This window comes from Lynx rufus, unplaced genomic scaffold, assembly GCF_022079265.1.
Source record: "Lynx rufus isolate CCGP_SWC_20201006 ecotype Redwood Valley unplaced genomic scaffold, mLynRuf1.p SCAF_11, whole genome shotgun sequence".
Lineage (NCBI taxonomy): Eukaryota > Metazoa > Chordata > Mammalia > Carnivora > Felidae > Lynx > Lynx rufus.
The window spans coordinates 53,498,401-53,515,367 of NW_025814825.1; the positions used below are offsets into that span (position 1 = coordinate 53,498,401).

The window sequence follows — 16,967 nt, forward strand, 5'->3', positions numbered from 1 at the left end:
TTGACAGGGTAATGTAAGTTCTCATTCTGGCTCTGACCTAAAAAACAGTTTGGAACTGAGAAATGGTAACTTATAACATGAGTATAATGGAGATATGAACTATAAGATAAATATGTAATGAGTGAGGTGGTATTCTCTATGAAAATTGTGTACTTTTGAGGAGCAACATGCAGACTTCAAAGAAAACACAACATATTATTTTTGAAAAATTTCTCAGTTTTACATGTGAAGGTAACACATATTTCATTCTGTGAAATACAACTTGATACTGTGAAATTCTCACTTTTCAATGTAATAGTGTAAAGAAGTCAGTACTAAACTTGTTTTATTTCTTCAGCCTTCTAAAAATCCATTGTGAAAGAAATTGGTGTTCTTCAGTGGGAAATAATATTCTTTAATAAAATAAAAATAAGTGAAAGAAGTTTTGATAAAATGTTGTGGCAGATACTTATGATGTATCTTGCCACCTCCCTTGGCTGTCATGGTTTCATCAAAGCTATAGTGGACAGTTTCCTGTACTTTTCCGGTATTCCACTAAAGTATGAGAGTCTTTGTTCCTCTTTTAGTTCCAAAGCTACTCATTTCTGCCCAGTGCAACCAGGAAGGGTAAGGCAGTTTATGCCAATACGTGTCATCCTCAACCAGTGAGGGGAGAGAGTTTGTTCTACATTTCCCACTATGTCACCAATGCTTCCTCAGATAACTGGCCAACACCCATATCCAACCTCTTATCTTCAGCATCTGCTACTGAGGTAATTCCAACTAAGGCAGTTGCTCTGGAAGTGGCTCCTGGCAACAGACCTTCAGCATGGGATGTTGTAGTTGGGTGACTTACCAGATGGCAATAAGCACTGTAATGCTAATAATGGTAAGTGGGATAGTGGTTATCCTATTGTGCTATAATATAATTATTGAGAATATTAACTGTGTTTGATAGGATAAGGTATAGGTTGAAGAAGTGTGAGTTTGTGCAGAAACTTTAACACCAGGAAGTTATGGGGGGGATAGCTAACTATGACTGTGGACTTGGCTGGCTCTTGTCAACTGCCATAAAGCCTTAAAGAAGAAGCCTTCCATCAACTCAGGGCATACTGCGAACATCAGAAAGCCTTCATGACAACATTTAAAGACCCTTACCTTCTACAGCTAGAGAACAGAGTATGTTGAAACTTATGCCCAGGATTTAATTATAAGGTTGGCTGGCTCTAAATGAAACTGAAAGGTCAACTGTGACAGTTCATCCATGCCAGTCACTGCCTGATGACAAGGAGTGGGAGTTTCAGGTGTACATCAGGGACACTTATAAGTATGAACTCAGAACCCTGAATCCTAGATTCATTCCCTTGAAGACTCCTGGCTAGAAGTCATCCTCTGTCATTTGTTAGAGTAGGGTAGCTTCCCTCTCCCTGGCAACAATGCAAAGATTTCACCTGACCTGATATTTATGCTTTATAAAAAGTTGTTTGACCTCATCCAGAGTGCACCCTGCCTCCATTTATTGTCTCCAAATCAGGAAGAAGTGTCAAGTCTCAAAGTAGCATGACTGGGAAGACACATTCTCTGCTGTAGATAGGTAAGAGATATTTACTGAAAAAGTTGCAGAGCCTGAGAAATATGCAGAGGCAGGAATCAGCAGCGCATATATGAATGAGAGTGGACCTGGAGGGTATTGGACCAAGGGGCATGAAATATAAGACGGGAGAAGGGAGTATTTACTGATGTGCTCCTATGATTCAGGATTTCATGTCTTCTTGATATACCGGTAGTTGCTGATGGCTCTTTAAAATGTGGGCATGCTGATTGCCTCTAGACCATAGGTTGGGGGATGCTAGAACTATCTTGAAGAAATTTTGAGTATTGGAGTCAGAAAACTCAGTAAGTTGGATGCATTGGAATACATAAATTACATATATCAGATAGCCCATTAATGGATTTTATTTTCTTGGAGGTCGTCCAGAACACTTCCTTCATGAAGACAATAAAGAGTAAGGGAAGCTCTGGAGTCTGTGAAACTCAGTGGTAGCTGTTCTCTGTAGGCCATAGTAGAAAGTAGAAAATGTTTCCAGTCAGCTGGGCTCCCTAGTGTCAGTGGGTATGTCAGGAATCCAGAATAATAAAGGCCAGGTGGTTGCACCTTTCCTTAAATGTAGATATAATTACCTTAACAGTTAACAAGACCAAGAGGCCAACAGGGCATGTTGGTTGGCAGGAATTTGTGGTATTGCCCAAGTGAGTTCTGACGGATGAGCTAAATTGACAGCCAACTAGATTATTGTTTGACTTACATTAACAGAAGGAAACCAAACAAACCATGAACCAATAAGCAGAAAGTTGATGTCAGCTGTTCAATGGAAAATTGTGATTCTTCACCCTTTTTTTATGATTCAGATCTGAATCTCATCAAATAAAGTTGAGAAAGCACCCATACCATCTCATCAATATACACAATAAATATTCCTCCCGTTTCTCCAGTGGGACCTCAAGCCATTTAGTAGATTATTGGTCACTGGAAAAGGGAATACAGATACTTCTGAAGGGCTTTTGAATAAGGTATTTGAACTCATAGTGATTGCCAACATATCATTAATTTATTCACTTAAAAATCTTTTCAGTATTGTTACTATGTATCTTACGAAGTCATGTTAATATATCCGAAGACACCATTGACAAATTTCATCTTAACTACATACGAAGAAAAAAAACAAACAAAAAACACATTTCTGGACTGACCCTAAATTAGACTTCTAATCTACTTCCAATTACCAGGAAATATCTAAATTCTAACAAGTCAATAAATTGTTCTTAAGTCTTGTACACAGTAAATGTGAAGCTCAGAGTATTTTGGCTGGGCAAAGGAAAACATTAATTTATTAGGTCAATGATTCTCAATGGTAATGAAATAATATTCTTCAGAAGGTTATGGATTTTCATAATTAATTATCTTGAAAATTAGGGAGTGCTCCTGGCATTTAGAGATGAAGAGTCACAGGTCCTTTGTTAAAGTGGAAACTTATGGAGACTAGGTTAAAAATTGAATTTTGGTATAAATCTGTTTAATTGATTATATTAGGTCTGCAGACTCTGATCATTTTCCCTGTCCCTAGTGCATAATTGGATGGATATATGTAGCCTCTTGTGGACCCCTCATATTAGCTTTCTGACCTGTGGAAAAAGAGCCATTAAATTAGAGACGGCCATGTGGAGGAAGTCCCTGAAACTCCTTTCATCCTCTCTGGTCCCAATGAAGATGCTAAATCAGAAATTAGAGATCTCATGCTAAAACATGAAATGGAAATAATGAGGAAGTATTATATTTCAAATAGGAGCTGGATCTTTGAGTGGTTAAAATATCGACAAAATTATGATGAAATGTCATAGGAAATGTATTTTCTGTCTTGAAACACCACCGCATGTTAAGGCATACATTCAGTTTTTGATATTTTAAAAGAGTTTGGAAATCAGATCATTTCATAGATAATAGAAAATACATGATAGGATGGAAATAGATACAGTAATATAAGAGCCAGAAGAATTGGACTGTAGGCATCTGGGAACATTTTAAGCACTGAAAAATAATTGACAACTCATGGGTAAATAATTTTAATATGTAATTTCTACCACAAAGATTTTGTATTGTAGTTCTACAGATTTTTAAGAATGTATATATGATATAAATAATATAATTTTAATAACTTTGTTAATGAATTACAGGGCTGTTAATAAGTTGATACTAGTAATATGTAGTTGTTAGTCTATTAAAAGGAGTCTCAGATACTCTGTAGACACATGGTGTGCTCAGAGATGCATGTTGTGGTTGCCATATACAGCAGAGCTATTGGTGATGAAGTTTTCTGAACTCATGAACACATTTTTGTTAAATTCTGATCAGAATTGTATAGCATGTGTTTTCAACTTACGCGGTAGTTGCATTTCTAGACGATTCAGTGTATGTTGTAAACATAAAAAAGCTACTCTGAGTTTATATGTAAAATGGACTTAAGTTCTAGGCTCAGATAATTATGAACAAAAACTTGTTCATTTGCCATGTTGTTCAAAAGGTATGTGGGATTTGGATCAATTATATTTTGTTGTTTTATGGAGTTGCCTTGTACATTCAGTATGTCTACTATCCTTGGCATCCCTTTTGGCCCTTTTAGTAAGTTCCATTAGAATCCATAGTTATGGAGATAAATAATTGCTACCCTTACATTTACCTCCATTGAGAACCACTTACCTAATAAATTTGTGTTTTTCTTTAGCCAAAGAACTTTTGTTGTTTCATTTATTGCACATAAGATCTTAGAGCAATTTGCTGACTTCTGGAGAAAATTATATACATTAGTACTGTTATTATATAATTATACATATGATAGTGCTGTTAAATGTTGTGTTGTTAGAGTAATCAAAATTGATGCGTTGATCCAGAATGATATTTTACTTTTTTTTTTTTTAATTTTTTTTCAACGTTTATTTATTTTTGGGACACAGAGAGACAGAGCATGAACGGGGGAGGGGCAGAGAGAGAGGGAGACACAGAATCGGAAACAGGCTCCAGGCTCTGAGCCATCAGCCCAGAGCCTGAGGCGGGGCTCCAACTCACGGACCGCGAGATCGTGACCTGGCTGAAGTCGGACGCTTAACTGACTGCGCCACCCAGGCGCCCCCAGAATCATATTTTACTTTTTATCCACAATAAACTGAAGATTAAATTTCTCAAAGACATTTGGAATTATAATTATCTGAGATAATGACACTATTACTAAACAAAATCTTTTAATTTAGTAAATTAATAAATGAATATCTTTTTTCCTTATAGTCTTTTCTCTTTGCTGATTATAGCTTTTTCATAGCAGCTTATGTTAGGCTGATGACACTGGTTCTCAAAATATGTGTGAAAAAGAAATCTTCAGGAATATGGTGATTTAAATTCTAGGCTGAGGACCAAAAATTTGCTTTATTGCAAGTATTATAGGTGACTGTGAAATAGTAGTCCTTGATGCACTTTGACATATATGGCGTTAAGGAGGATAGTCTTCCTGAGTACTTTTTTTCCTCCCTAGTTTACCTTTAGGCCAGGAATATCTAAGATTATGAACCATTTTTCCATTTTGTTTCTGTTTCATTATATCTGGTCTTTTCTTTTCTTTTCTTTTCTTTTCTTTTCTTTTCTTTTCTTTTCTTTTCTTTTCTTTTCCTTTCCTTTCCTTTCCTTTCCTTTCCTTTCCTTTCCTTTCCTTTCTTTTCTTTTCTTTTCTTTTCTTTTCTTTTCTTTTCTTTTCTTTTCTTTTCTTTCTTTTTTTTTTTAATGGGAGGGAGGCAGAGGATAATGCCAATGCCTTTTCCATTTTAGGAAGATCACAAACTTGTACCTTCTATTCTAAACTAATTTCTAGCACAAAGCAGGGGCTTTAAAAACAAATATAAATGAATATAACTTAGGACTTTTGTTTTCTCCAATTTCTCTTGTCATTTTTAAAAGTCTTCTATAGGGGCGCCTGGGTGGCGAAGTCGGTTAAGCGTCCGACTTCAGCCAGGTCACGATCTCACGGTCCGTGAGTTCGAGCCCCGCGTCGGGCTCTGGGCTGACAGCTCAGAGCCTGGATGGAGCCTGTTTCCGATTCTGTGTCTCCCTCTCTCTCTGCCCCTCCCCCATTCATGCTCTGTCTCTCTCTGTCCCAAAAATAAATAAACGTTGAAAAAAAAATAAAAAAAAATAAAAGTCTTCTATATTGGGAATGGGGAAATATAATACCTGTTTCATCACTGTGCCCTAATATACATTAAGGAATCATTTGCTGTACAACCTACCTTTTTGTACTGTGTTGCACTGTATCTAATTTGCATATGATTACCAGCTTCATAAACACAAGTGGATAAACATCTGATGAATATAATCTTCAAATACTAACACTAAATATCATTAAATTTTTCTCACTCATTTTTGCCCACTGTAGTCACAACTACTGATAGGGCTAATGGTTTATTTGTGCTGATCAACCAAGCAGCCTTGATATCTAAGATGTAAGATATTTGAGGAACACCTATGCTTGCTTTATTTCAAAAACATTTATTCGAGTGAGAGACCGTAAGGGCATAAATCTCAGAATATCAGTTGAGAAAGCAGGTTACCAATTCAGTTTAAGCTTGCCCAATGTGAAGACAGATTTGGTATTATTCACCTCCCAGCTCCCCAGGAAGGTGCTCTCCTGGTAAAAAGTCCAACTTGAGTAAAAACAACTCTACGTCATGAAAATGTTTGAGTTTTTCTGGAGTTTGTCTTCCTGAATTTAAAACTTCTGATTTTTAGGGACATACTTTCAAATCTATTATCTTTGCCATTAAGTCCTTTCTAAGCCCCCAGAATTGTACTAGATAGAATTTCATTTAGTTGTCAATCTAAACACAACTAGGTTCTGTTTCCTAGTTACTATTGGTTAGGCTGGAGGTCATGTAATTGGGTTCTGACCAATAAACATTTGACCAGTGTCCATTACTCCAGGCCTCACCCCTAAGAAGCTCTTGTGTCATGCATCCTCTTTTCCCTGTCCAGTAGTTCAGTGGAGAGAGGAAGACGAGGACCTGAACGATGGCAGAGTGCAGGAATAGTGCTGGTCCTGGAAGACTCCCTGCAGCCAGACATCTTCCCCAACTGCACCCCTTCTACACTGGATTGTGCCTTAAGCTACAATCAGAGTTTTATTGTGTAAAATTACTGAGATTTTAAGGTAGTTTTTTATAGGAGTAAGCATACCCTTCCATGAGTAATTACTATTCCCTTGGCATCTTGCTTGGCATCCTTAATTATAGCACTTTCGATTGAATTACCTTAAATGACCTATTCATTAAGTGTGACTTGTGGTATTAGTTTAGTGAATTGTCTGTGAGGTGTTTGGGTTAATTTGCTTATCCCTGTTCATCTCTTAAAGCTTTTGTACACTCTTCCATCCCTTTTATAGGAGTTATTCTCATTGAAGGCTGTCTCTTAGAAGACTTGAGCATAGTCCTTGATCTCGAGTTTGATTATTGCATTGACATAAGGCATAGAAAAGTTAAGTGGTTTTAATTCTAGATGGTCAGAATAGGGCTCAATACATACAGTATTGTTGGGATGTTGGTATAAAAGAAGTGTGCAGTAGGAGCAGAGTATCAAATTAAGGTGTAGGATATACTAATTATAAATTGGAAACAATTACAAAAAGAAACAAACAAATACCAAAGAAAGAAAATACACTATAAACTTTCAATTTATTTTCGTCAGTCTTCTATATTTATTATTAAAAATTATCTCAAAATATCAGAGAATGAAATGAATACCTTCTAGTATGTTTCAACTTAACCTTCTATGAAGAAATTAATTACAGTAAATTTCCACATTTTAATGTGGAGAATATATCTGGTGTATATGTAGATGTTTTATCAAAATATGGATGCATTTCAAATGCATGTATGCTTTAAGATGAAGAATTACTGCTAGGAATGCCTTGGTGGCTCAGTTGGTTAGGCATCCAACCCTTGATTTTGGCTCAGGTCATGATTTCTCACGTTTCTTGAGATTGAGCCCTGTGTAGGGCTTTGCACGGACAGTGTGGAGCCTGCTTGGGATTCTCTCTCCCTCTCTCTCTCTTTCTCTGCCCCTCCCCTGCTCTCTCTCTTTCTCTCTTGCTCTCAAAATAAATAAATACATATTTTTAAAAAATGATGAATTGCTGCTCTACACTGCTATGTCCGTTCGATTCATTTCTGGTGGCCCCAGTCTAGCATTCTTACTTCTAGGAAAAAAGATAGATGATTGAAAATATTTCAGTGTAGTCTCTATCTCAGATAATTATCTTTCTGTCTTGCTTTGACGTTTGTAGGTGCAAATATAATATCTGTTAATTCTTTTAAATGTTTTTACTCTTCATTGCTGTCATTGCTGTCATCGTCATTGCAGTTAACATATATTGAACTGTCTCTGGGCTAGGTACTTGTATTTAATTCTTCCAATAATTCTGTAAAGTAGATAATATTATTATCCCAATTTTACTATTAAGGACACAGAAACTCACAAAAGTTAGTTTGTCCAAAGTCACAATTTAATCCGTGTTAGAATAGAATTTCCATCTAGGTTTTATAACTAAAAAGCCAGTGCTCTTTACCTATTGTATACACATCTTTTTTTTTTATTAAGGATAATTGGCAAATGAGATTTGAGACACTATTTCTGGATTGAAAAAAAAATTATTTCTTCTATTGAGAATTTGTTGGAAAATGTATAAAAAGTATTTGTCCAGAGCCTGGAGCCTGCTTCTGATTCTGTGTCTCCCTCTCTCTCTGCCCCTCCCCCGTTCATGCTCTGTCTCTCTCTGTCCCAAAAATAAATAAATGTTGGAAAAAAAAATTAAAAAAAAAAGTATTTGTGAGCCATACGTTATTCTACTTTTTAAATTCCAATTTTAATGTAAAGCATGTAGTAGTTAATTAAACTTGTTCTTCAGATAACAAAAATTATTAATACTGTTTTTCTTTTAGGAAAAGAATTACATAATGTAGAGATTGATTTTATTCTGAAAAAACTTGTACTCTGACTGTACTAAGTTTCAGATTAATCACTCTTCAGTTTATATATTTTTAATGTGAAATAGTTTCTTTAAAAAATTGTTTTAAATGTGTATGTATTTTTGAGAGAGTGAGAGCGAGAGAGCGAGCATGAGTGGGGTAGGGATAGAGAGAGGGGGAGACAAAGAATCCAAAGCAGGGATATGGGGCTCGAACTCACAGATCGTGAGATCATGACCTGAGCTGAAGTGGGACACTTAACCCACTGAGCCACCCAGATGCCCCGATGTGAAATGCTTTCTAATTTATCAGTAATTTTTATTTTATTTTGATCCAGTAATTATTTTTAGTTTTTTTTCTTAATTTTAAAGACATTGAATTTATATTTTTTTAAAAATCTTTTCATTGACTTGTAAATCTGGATTTTTTTTAATGGACTTTAGTTTTTAGAACAGTTTTGGTTCCCAAAATATTGAACAGAAAATGTAAACATTTCCTATATACCCATTACCTCATACATGCATAGCTTTCTCCATTATCAATACTTTTCACCAGAGTGGTACATTTGATATAATTTATGAACCTACATTAACACATTAAAACCCAAAGTCCAGAGTTTACATACATTAGGGTTCACTCTTGGTCTTGCACATTCTGTGGACTTTGGCAAATGTATAAATGACTTGCATCCACTACTATAGTATCAAACAGAGTAGTTTCACTGCCCTAAAAATTCCCTGTGCCTCTCTCTCTTATTCAACTCTTTCCCCTAACTCCTGGCATACACTGATATTTTTACCGTCTCCATAGTTTTGTCTTTTACAGAACGTTATGCAGATGGAATCATACAGTGTGTAACCTTTCAGATTGGCTTCTTTCACTTGGTGTGATATGCATTTAAGTTTCTTCCATGTCTTTTGATGGCATGGTAACTCTTGTCTTTTCAGCACTGAATAATATTTCTTTAAATGTACCACACTATTTGTCCACTCAATCTACTGAAGGATATCTTATTGCCTCCAAATTTTGGAAATTATGAGTAAAGTCTCTGTAAACATTCATGTGCACTTTTGTCTGGACGTAAGTTCTCAGTTTCTTTGGGTCACTACCAAGGAGAACCATGGCTGGATTCTATGTTGTCAGTATGTTAAGTTTGTAAGAAGCTGCCAAAACGTCTCTGAAAGTGGCAGTGCCATTTTACATTTCCATCAGCAATGACTGAGGGTTCCTGTTGCTCCACATCGTCATACCCGTGAGCATCTGTTACTGTCAGTGTTCTGGATTTTGCCCATTCTAACTGGCGTGTAGTGGTATCTCGTGTTAGTTTGAATTTCCCTGATTACATGTGATGTGCAGAATGTTTTTGTATGCTTATTTGCTGTATCTTATTTGGATATCATTTTTTGGTGAGGTATATTTGGCCCATTTTTTAATTAGGTTGTTTTCTTATTGTTGAATTTTAACAGTTCTTCATATATTTTGGATAACAATACTTTATCAGATATATCTCTTTTGCAAATATTTTCTTCAATGTCTGCATCCATGTCTTGTTTTGTGTCATGTCTTTCACTCAACACGTTTTGATAGTCATCCAGGTTGTTGCATCCATGTAGCAGTAATTTGATCCATTTCAATGTGGTAGAGTATTTTGTTGCATTATTATACCACACTTTATTTACTCATTCTCTTATCTCTTCTTTGATAATATGGTTTTTGTTTTGTTTTGTTTTGTTTTTAACCATTAAAACTAATACACTTAGGGGGCACCTGGGTGGCTCGGTCGGTTAAGCAATCAACTCTTGATTTCAGCTCAGGATATGATCTCACCTTTCGTGAGTTTGAGCCCCACATCGAAGCCTCTGTCTGTCTGTCTGTCTCTCTTTGTCTGCCCCTCCCTTGTTCTCGCTCTCTCTCTCAAAAAATAAATAAATAAACCTTAAAAAAACCCCAAAACCTCTAATGCACTTAGTATCCTCATATATATCTCCTGGTTCACAACTGCATACAATTTTGTTGTATGCAAATTTAGAGGATTTTAGAGGATTTTAGAGGATTTTTCAATTTTAGAGAATTAACTCTTTTGTAAAATTGTTTCATCAAATTATACTCCTTCTAGGGCTGTATAAGTTTTCTTAATGTCTACACTTTTGACAGTACTTAATATCATAAGACATTTTAGTTTTAAGGATTCTGTTGTGGCAGTCTGAATTTGGATTTTCGTAAGAACTAAAAAGGTTCTTTAGTTCTCAAAGATTTATGTGTTTAATCTTTAAAATATTTTGTGTATAATCACCAATTGAATTTTCTCTTTTATGAAATTGTGGTCTTTCAAATTTCTTGTGATTTTTGTTTTTCTACTGGATTCTTTTTCTTAATAATTTGTAATAATATTTTATACATTCTGGATGCATGTCTTTTGTTGGCGATATGTGTGGCAAATACCACTTTATGGTTTGGATTTTCACACTGTTTTTTTATGTCTTTTATGAAGAGAAGTTCTTAATTTTGATATAATCTGAAACATCAATCTTCTCCATTTTGTCAGTGATTTGGGGGAGTACTATTTAAAACTTCCTTGTCTTCTCCATTATTAGGTAATATCCCTGAGGTGGTCAGTTGGCCCTAGATTTTTCTATGTGGAAAGGTTTTAATTATTTCTTTAAAATATGATATAATCTATTCATTTTTAAAAGAATGTAGCCTATTCAGATTTCTGAATTCTTCTTATGTCTAATTTATTCTTTGGTTTCTAAAAAAATTCCCTTTTTATCAGTCTCACTATGATATAATTAATTCTTCATATCTATCTATATATATATATTTTTTTTCATTTATCATTTCAGTAGTTTTAGAAAGTTCAACCAGAACTCTTCAAATATTACTTCTTCTCTCTTTTCTACCTTCTGTTTTTGGAGTCTAGTAACACCATATCTTTTATGTCTCTTTCATGTTTTTCCTCTGTCTCCTGACCTGTTTTTCAGTTCACTTTTCTCTTTTCTACTGTGTCTAATTTGCTGTTAATCTTATCCATTCAGCTCTTAATTTTGGTTATTGCATTTTCATTTTATAGTTCCCACTTTTTCAGACTAAATTCTTAAAAGTATCTATTATAGTTTCTAATTGTCTTTTATAGTTTCCATTTTTTTCTGCAAATTTCTAATCTTTTCTGTTACCTCTTCCATTATAATAAAGATAATTATTTTAAGACTGTGTCTCTTCCCTGATAACATCTCAATTTCCATATCTCTGTGTCATCATCATTTGTTTTTGGTAGCTCCTCTTCTTATTTTCTTAGCTGTTTCAGTGCCTGGTTATTTTAAATTTTGTCCTTGATGCCATATTTGCAGAATCTAATCATAGATTGAGAACTTGGATGAAATCTTTTCCCATGAGAATTTAATTCTGCTATGTGCGTGAGGGCAGTAGAACCTTAATTATTTTCAGAAATAAGGTTGATTCAAGGTAGATCTGCAGTCTCTGGAAGGCCTTACATTGCTCAAATTCCTAAGGTTACTCTTTGGGATTAGCTCAGCAGCCTTTGGTGGGCCTAGACTCTGACCTCTTTTCCTATGAAATACTGTCCCCGTCCATAATCAGGGACAAAATACTGTCACCAAATGATCCTGGGATTCTATTCTTCTCTGTATCCAGGCCTGGCAAGTTTTCACTCTTTTGCTTTCCAATGCTGTAGACATTAAGAAGTAAAATCTACCTTTTGTAGTTATCTTCAACTTACCTGATTCTGTTTATCCTTATTGGCCTCTGAAATACATAAACAGCCTTATAACTTTAGAAACTATAACTTTAGAACCTGTACTATTTAAGGATTTACCCTAACTCTATTTCTGATTTTTTTAAAGATAAATTATCTTAGAAATATGTTATTAATGTTGATACTATGATACTCCGTTATATCATATTTTTGTTCATATTTATGTCATTTTATCGATTTTTTAGAGGAAAAAAACAAAAGCAAGTGTGTTTTATCTTATGTGTACTTTTTATAATTTCTCATGAGAATGCAAATTTATTATCAGATTCCCAGCTGTTTTAAATCATCTGTTGTGATATTTCAGAATTGTGGCAATTAGATGTTCCCCTTCTGTGTTTTTAGTTCCTGAGTAGAAAGAGTATATCTCTTTGGTAAGATGTATATGTATGTGTATTTAAGTATTTAAATCAATAGGGACAAAATGAAATGCTATATTTTAACACTTAGAAATGTAGAATTATTTTATATTTTGTTTTTTAAAAAGGCTATATTTATAATATTGTGTGATAATTCACGAAATGATAGCCAATATTTAGGTGACATGTAGTGACAATATTTGCCCTTTCAAAGTCCTAATAAAGATTTCAGCCTGAAACTGTTTTCTTAAAAGGTCTTGCCGTTTGCTTAGTTTGCTTACTGGGAATAGAGAATGATTATCCCTTTGCTTCAGACACAGAATACTTTGAAGTTATATTTTTAATTAAACCGTTCAGAATACTTCTGAAGGCTTTCAATATTTGTGTCTAATCTTTATACAGAAAGATTCTGACTTTTAAAAATATTACTCAGCCTACATATTAGAAATATTAATATAATTTATATAGTGCAATGTAATATGTTTAAGAATTATTATGTATATCTATACTTTTCCTTTCACATTCATTTTACCTCCTATAATCTGAATTAGAACTTGATCAAATCATTTAATTTCTCTATATATTATGTGAAGTAGATTAGTACATTTTCATATCTCAAATAAATATATTGAAACACTTTGTAGTAATAAATTTTATGTGTAAGATGACTGTCAATGATCTTTGCCTTCTGGTAGTCAAACTATTATTTAATCCCCTTTCCTTGAGTATGGACAGGATCTGTGACTTCTAAACCAGAAAATATGGCAAGGGTAAGGGTATATCACTTCGGTAATTATGGTGGGTCACTTCTATGCATATGCTTTAAGTCTGTGTCCTACCAGAAGGTTTTCTCTAGAGAGTTTCTCCCTTCTTGGCTGGCTTTGAAGAAGTAAGTGCAGTTGAAGGCATCATCTAGGAGCTGTAGGGCCATAGCCACTGGTCTCCACCCAATAATAAGCAAGAAACCAAGGCCTTTAGTTCTGTAGCCACAAAGAAATAAATTCTGCCAACCGCCTGAGGAAGCTTAGAAGCAAGCCCAAGCCCACTCAAACTTCTGATGAGAACCCAACCCTAGCAAACAAACCCTAGCAAACACCAGCTATACAGTGAACCCCAGCTCCCGACAATTTAGTCTCAGAATCAGAGAGCCCAACTATGCTCTATGTTCAGACTCCTGACCCACAGAAACTGTGAAATAATAAATATGTGCTGATTAAAGTTTTGTGATTTGCTACTTAGCAATAGATAACTAGTGCAAATATAAACAATTGTGCTTTTATGTAATGTACTTGAATTATATATTTGTGTATTAAATATATAATATACACATTACGCACTTTTAGTGTTTTCAAACTATGAAGGGCATCTCAGTCTTTGAGATGAGAAAAGACACTTTCTTGAATGAGTAAAATAATTTCAACAATGCAAATTAAGACTTTCCTGAAAAAAAGGTGGTGTTATGTAACACAATGGTTTGTTACAGAATAAAACATAGTTTAAAACATTTTTCTTAATCTGATTATTTCACATTCATATATATAAAATTTTAGGAAGAAAGAATCGAGAATTTTCTTTGTAATATTTCCCTCTTTTTTTGTTGAAACCAAGAGCACACTTTACACACTGTATGTTGGCCAATTTGACAGTAAATTATATTAAAAAAATAATTGTGATTATTCTGATTTTTTAATCATTCTGATTTTTTAATTACATTTATGTATGAGGTCTGCAATGCAGTAGATAGATTATGATAATCTTGATTCTTAATCACATTATTATACAGGTTACATGAAAATCTATAATGGCTGTGCCAAACTTTTAATGTATCAGCTGATTATATTTACAAGAGATTCATATCAATGGTTATACCAACTGATTTTGATATGTGGGAAATGAGATGGGAAGATCATCATTTGCATAGCTCAGCATTGGGCATAAGTGATACATTTATACATATATTTATAAATTTATACATGTATACATTTATATATTTATTTGAGATTTTATTCATTTCATCCCTTATAATGAATATATTTTTCCATGAGTGTTGATTGTGCTATTAGAATGCAGAATCTTGGATTTTGATTAGAGATATGACAAGTAGACCTGAATTTTTTTCTTTTTCTTTCCTTTGTCTTTTTTTGAGTGAGTTAGACATGAGACAGATTCATCTTATAGGATATGACATACTTTTAAGGAAAAATGGTTTATTCATGCCTGGTCTCTGTCTTTACTATGATGATTACAAACAAATCTCATACTTCCTCTACACTTACCAGTCTGCTTCTACAATTCTATTAGCAAGAGCTCTTCCTTTTCCACCAATTATTTATCTATTTATTATTGGCATGAACTCATGAGTTCCTGTTTTCCCCAGTGGTTTATAATTCATTGTTATACCTAATTATTTAGCATTCATATTGTTCCAGATTTGGCCAGTGGGAGCTACTTCAAGCTCACTTGTGTTTTTGTGACACATACCCATCATCATTTTGTGAATACTTCCTTACTTTCTGTTATAAGAAGATGTTCCAGGCTCATCTTACACCTGTTCTGCCTTGGATCAGCCACTTAAAAAATATTTTTGTAGAGCTCTCAGTGCTAGATATGCTCTTTGCTACTGAGGTGCCTTAACGTAGTGACTTGTTCAATGAACAGAACTGGGAAATAGTAACTTATTTATATATACAAATAAATACACATAAATACATATATACATATACATGTGTACATGTGCATGCATACACACACACACACATGTATATACTTTAGAAAGCGTTACTTCATACCCAAGCTTCCAATTCTAGTACATCCCTCCAGTGTTCTTTTGGATCTTCTCCAGTTTCATAATCGTATGTCTCCTCCGTTAGTGAAAACAGTGGCTTCCAATGACATTAACACATTCCTTATTTGCTCAATTCTGTAATTCAAGAAATACTTTCAGAATTGATTTGTCTATATCACTTTAATAAGCAAACCTGAATAGATTTAAAAGTTTGAATTTTCCACCTTACTCTGCCCAGGATTGAGAATATATAGACAGATACTGTGTTAACAAGTTATTTGGAATGGTCTCTTTTCTTTCTTCTTTGTTTTCTGTTCCTCCACACCTCTCTCCTCCTATTTTCCTCCTTCCCCTCCTCCTTTTCCCTTCAGGATGGTTATGTAGTATTCACTTGAAATTTATTAGGTTCATTTCTTTTAGTTTACTTTCTGTTTTAGGTGGTTGTTTTTTTTTTTTTCCGCCTTCCCATTCTTATTGTTTTAATATATATATTTTGGAATATGTTGAACATTGACATTCTTTCAAAAGAGAAAAGTATTTAAAAATAAAGAGATTAGTTCCCATTTCCTCTTTTCTCCTCTGGTAAACAACTTCATTGTTTTCCAGTTTATGCTCCCTATGATATACATATATATATTTCATGTATGTATATCTGTGTGTATACACACACACACACACATAGGCATAGACATTCATTCTTTTCCTTCTTACACAAAAGGGGACCTACTGTAGATATGTATCTGTATTTGATCATTAAAATCTTCATCATTTTTTTGTTTGGTTTTGTTTACAGATGTATAGTGTTCCATTGGGTTTATGTACTGTGGTTTCTTTAACAAATCTTGTGCACAAGGATGTTTAGATAATTTCCAATATTTTGTGATTATAAATGATGTGGTGAATAAACTTTTGCCCATATATTTTCATATTTCTGGATGTTTACTTCCAAAGTTCCTATAAGTGGGATTTCTGGGTTGAAGAATAAACACTCATGTAGATTTGTTAGGTACTGCTAACTTCTCTTCCATAGGGATTTATTCATTTTGTATTCCCAGCAGGTCATAAGTGTAAGGGAGCACTGTTGGCCCAGTCTCCTAAGCAGAGCATATGGTTATGCTTTTGAAATTTTGACAATCTGATCGAGGAGAAATGGCGTCTTGTTCTAGCGTTAGCTCATATTTCCCTGATTATAAGTGAAGTTGAACATCTTTTCATATAGTTAAGAACCATTTTTATAGCACTTTTTGTGAGTTGCCTATTTATGTATGTTGCCAGTTTTTCTATGGGATTGTTAGTTCTTCCCTTTTTTAAAGAGTTTTTTTTTTTTTTTTTATAAATTAGGGATTTTAGGCCTTTTATGTCACATATGTTGTCAGTATTTTCTCCCAATTTATTACATCTTTTGAGTTTACTAATGGCATTTATTTTTACCACACCTTTCAGTATATGTATGTTACCATGCAGTCTTGTCTTCTAATATGTTTAAAGTTTATTTTATATGCTCAGATGTCTGATC

General features: G+C 34.2%; 1 protein-coding gene across 2 annotated transcripts in view; it reads left to right on the forward strand.

The window, feature by feature from the left end:
* Window positions 1-16,967, forward strand: part of ATRNL1 (attractin like 1) — a 779,266-nt gene that overhangs the window by 239,898 nt on the left and 522,401 nt on the right. The window lies entirely within an intron of this gene.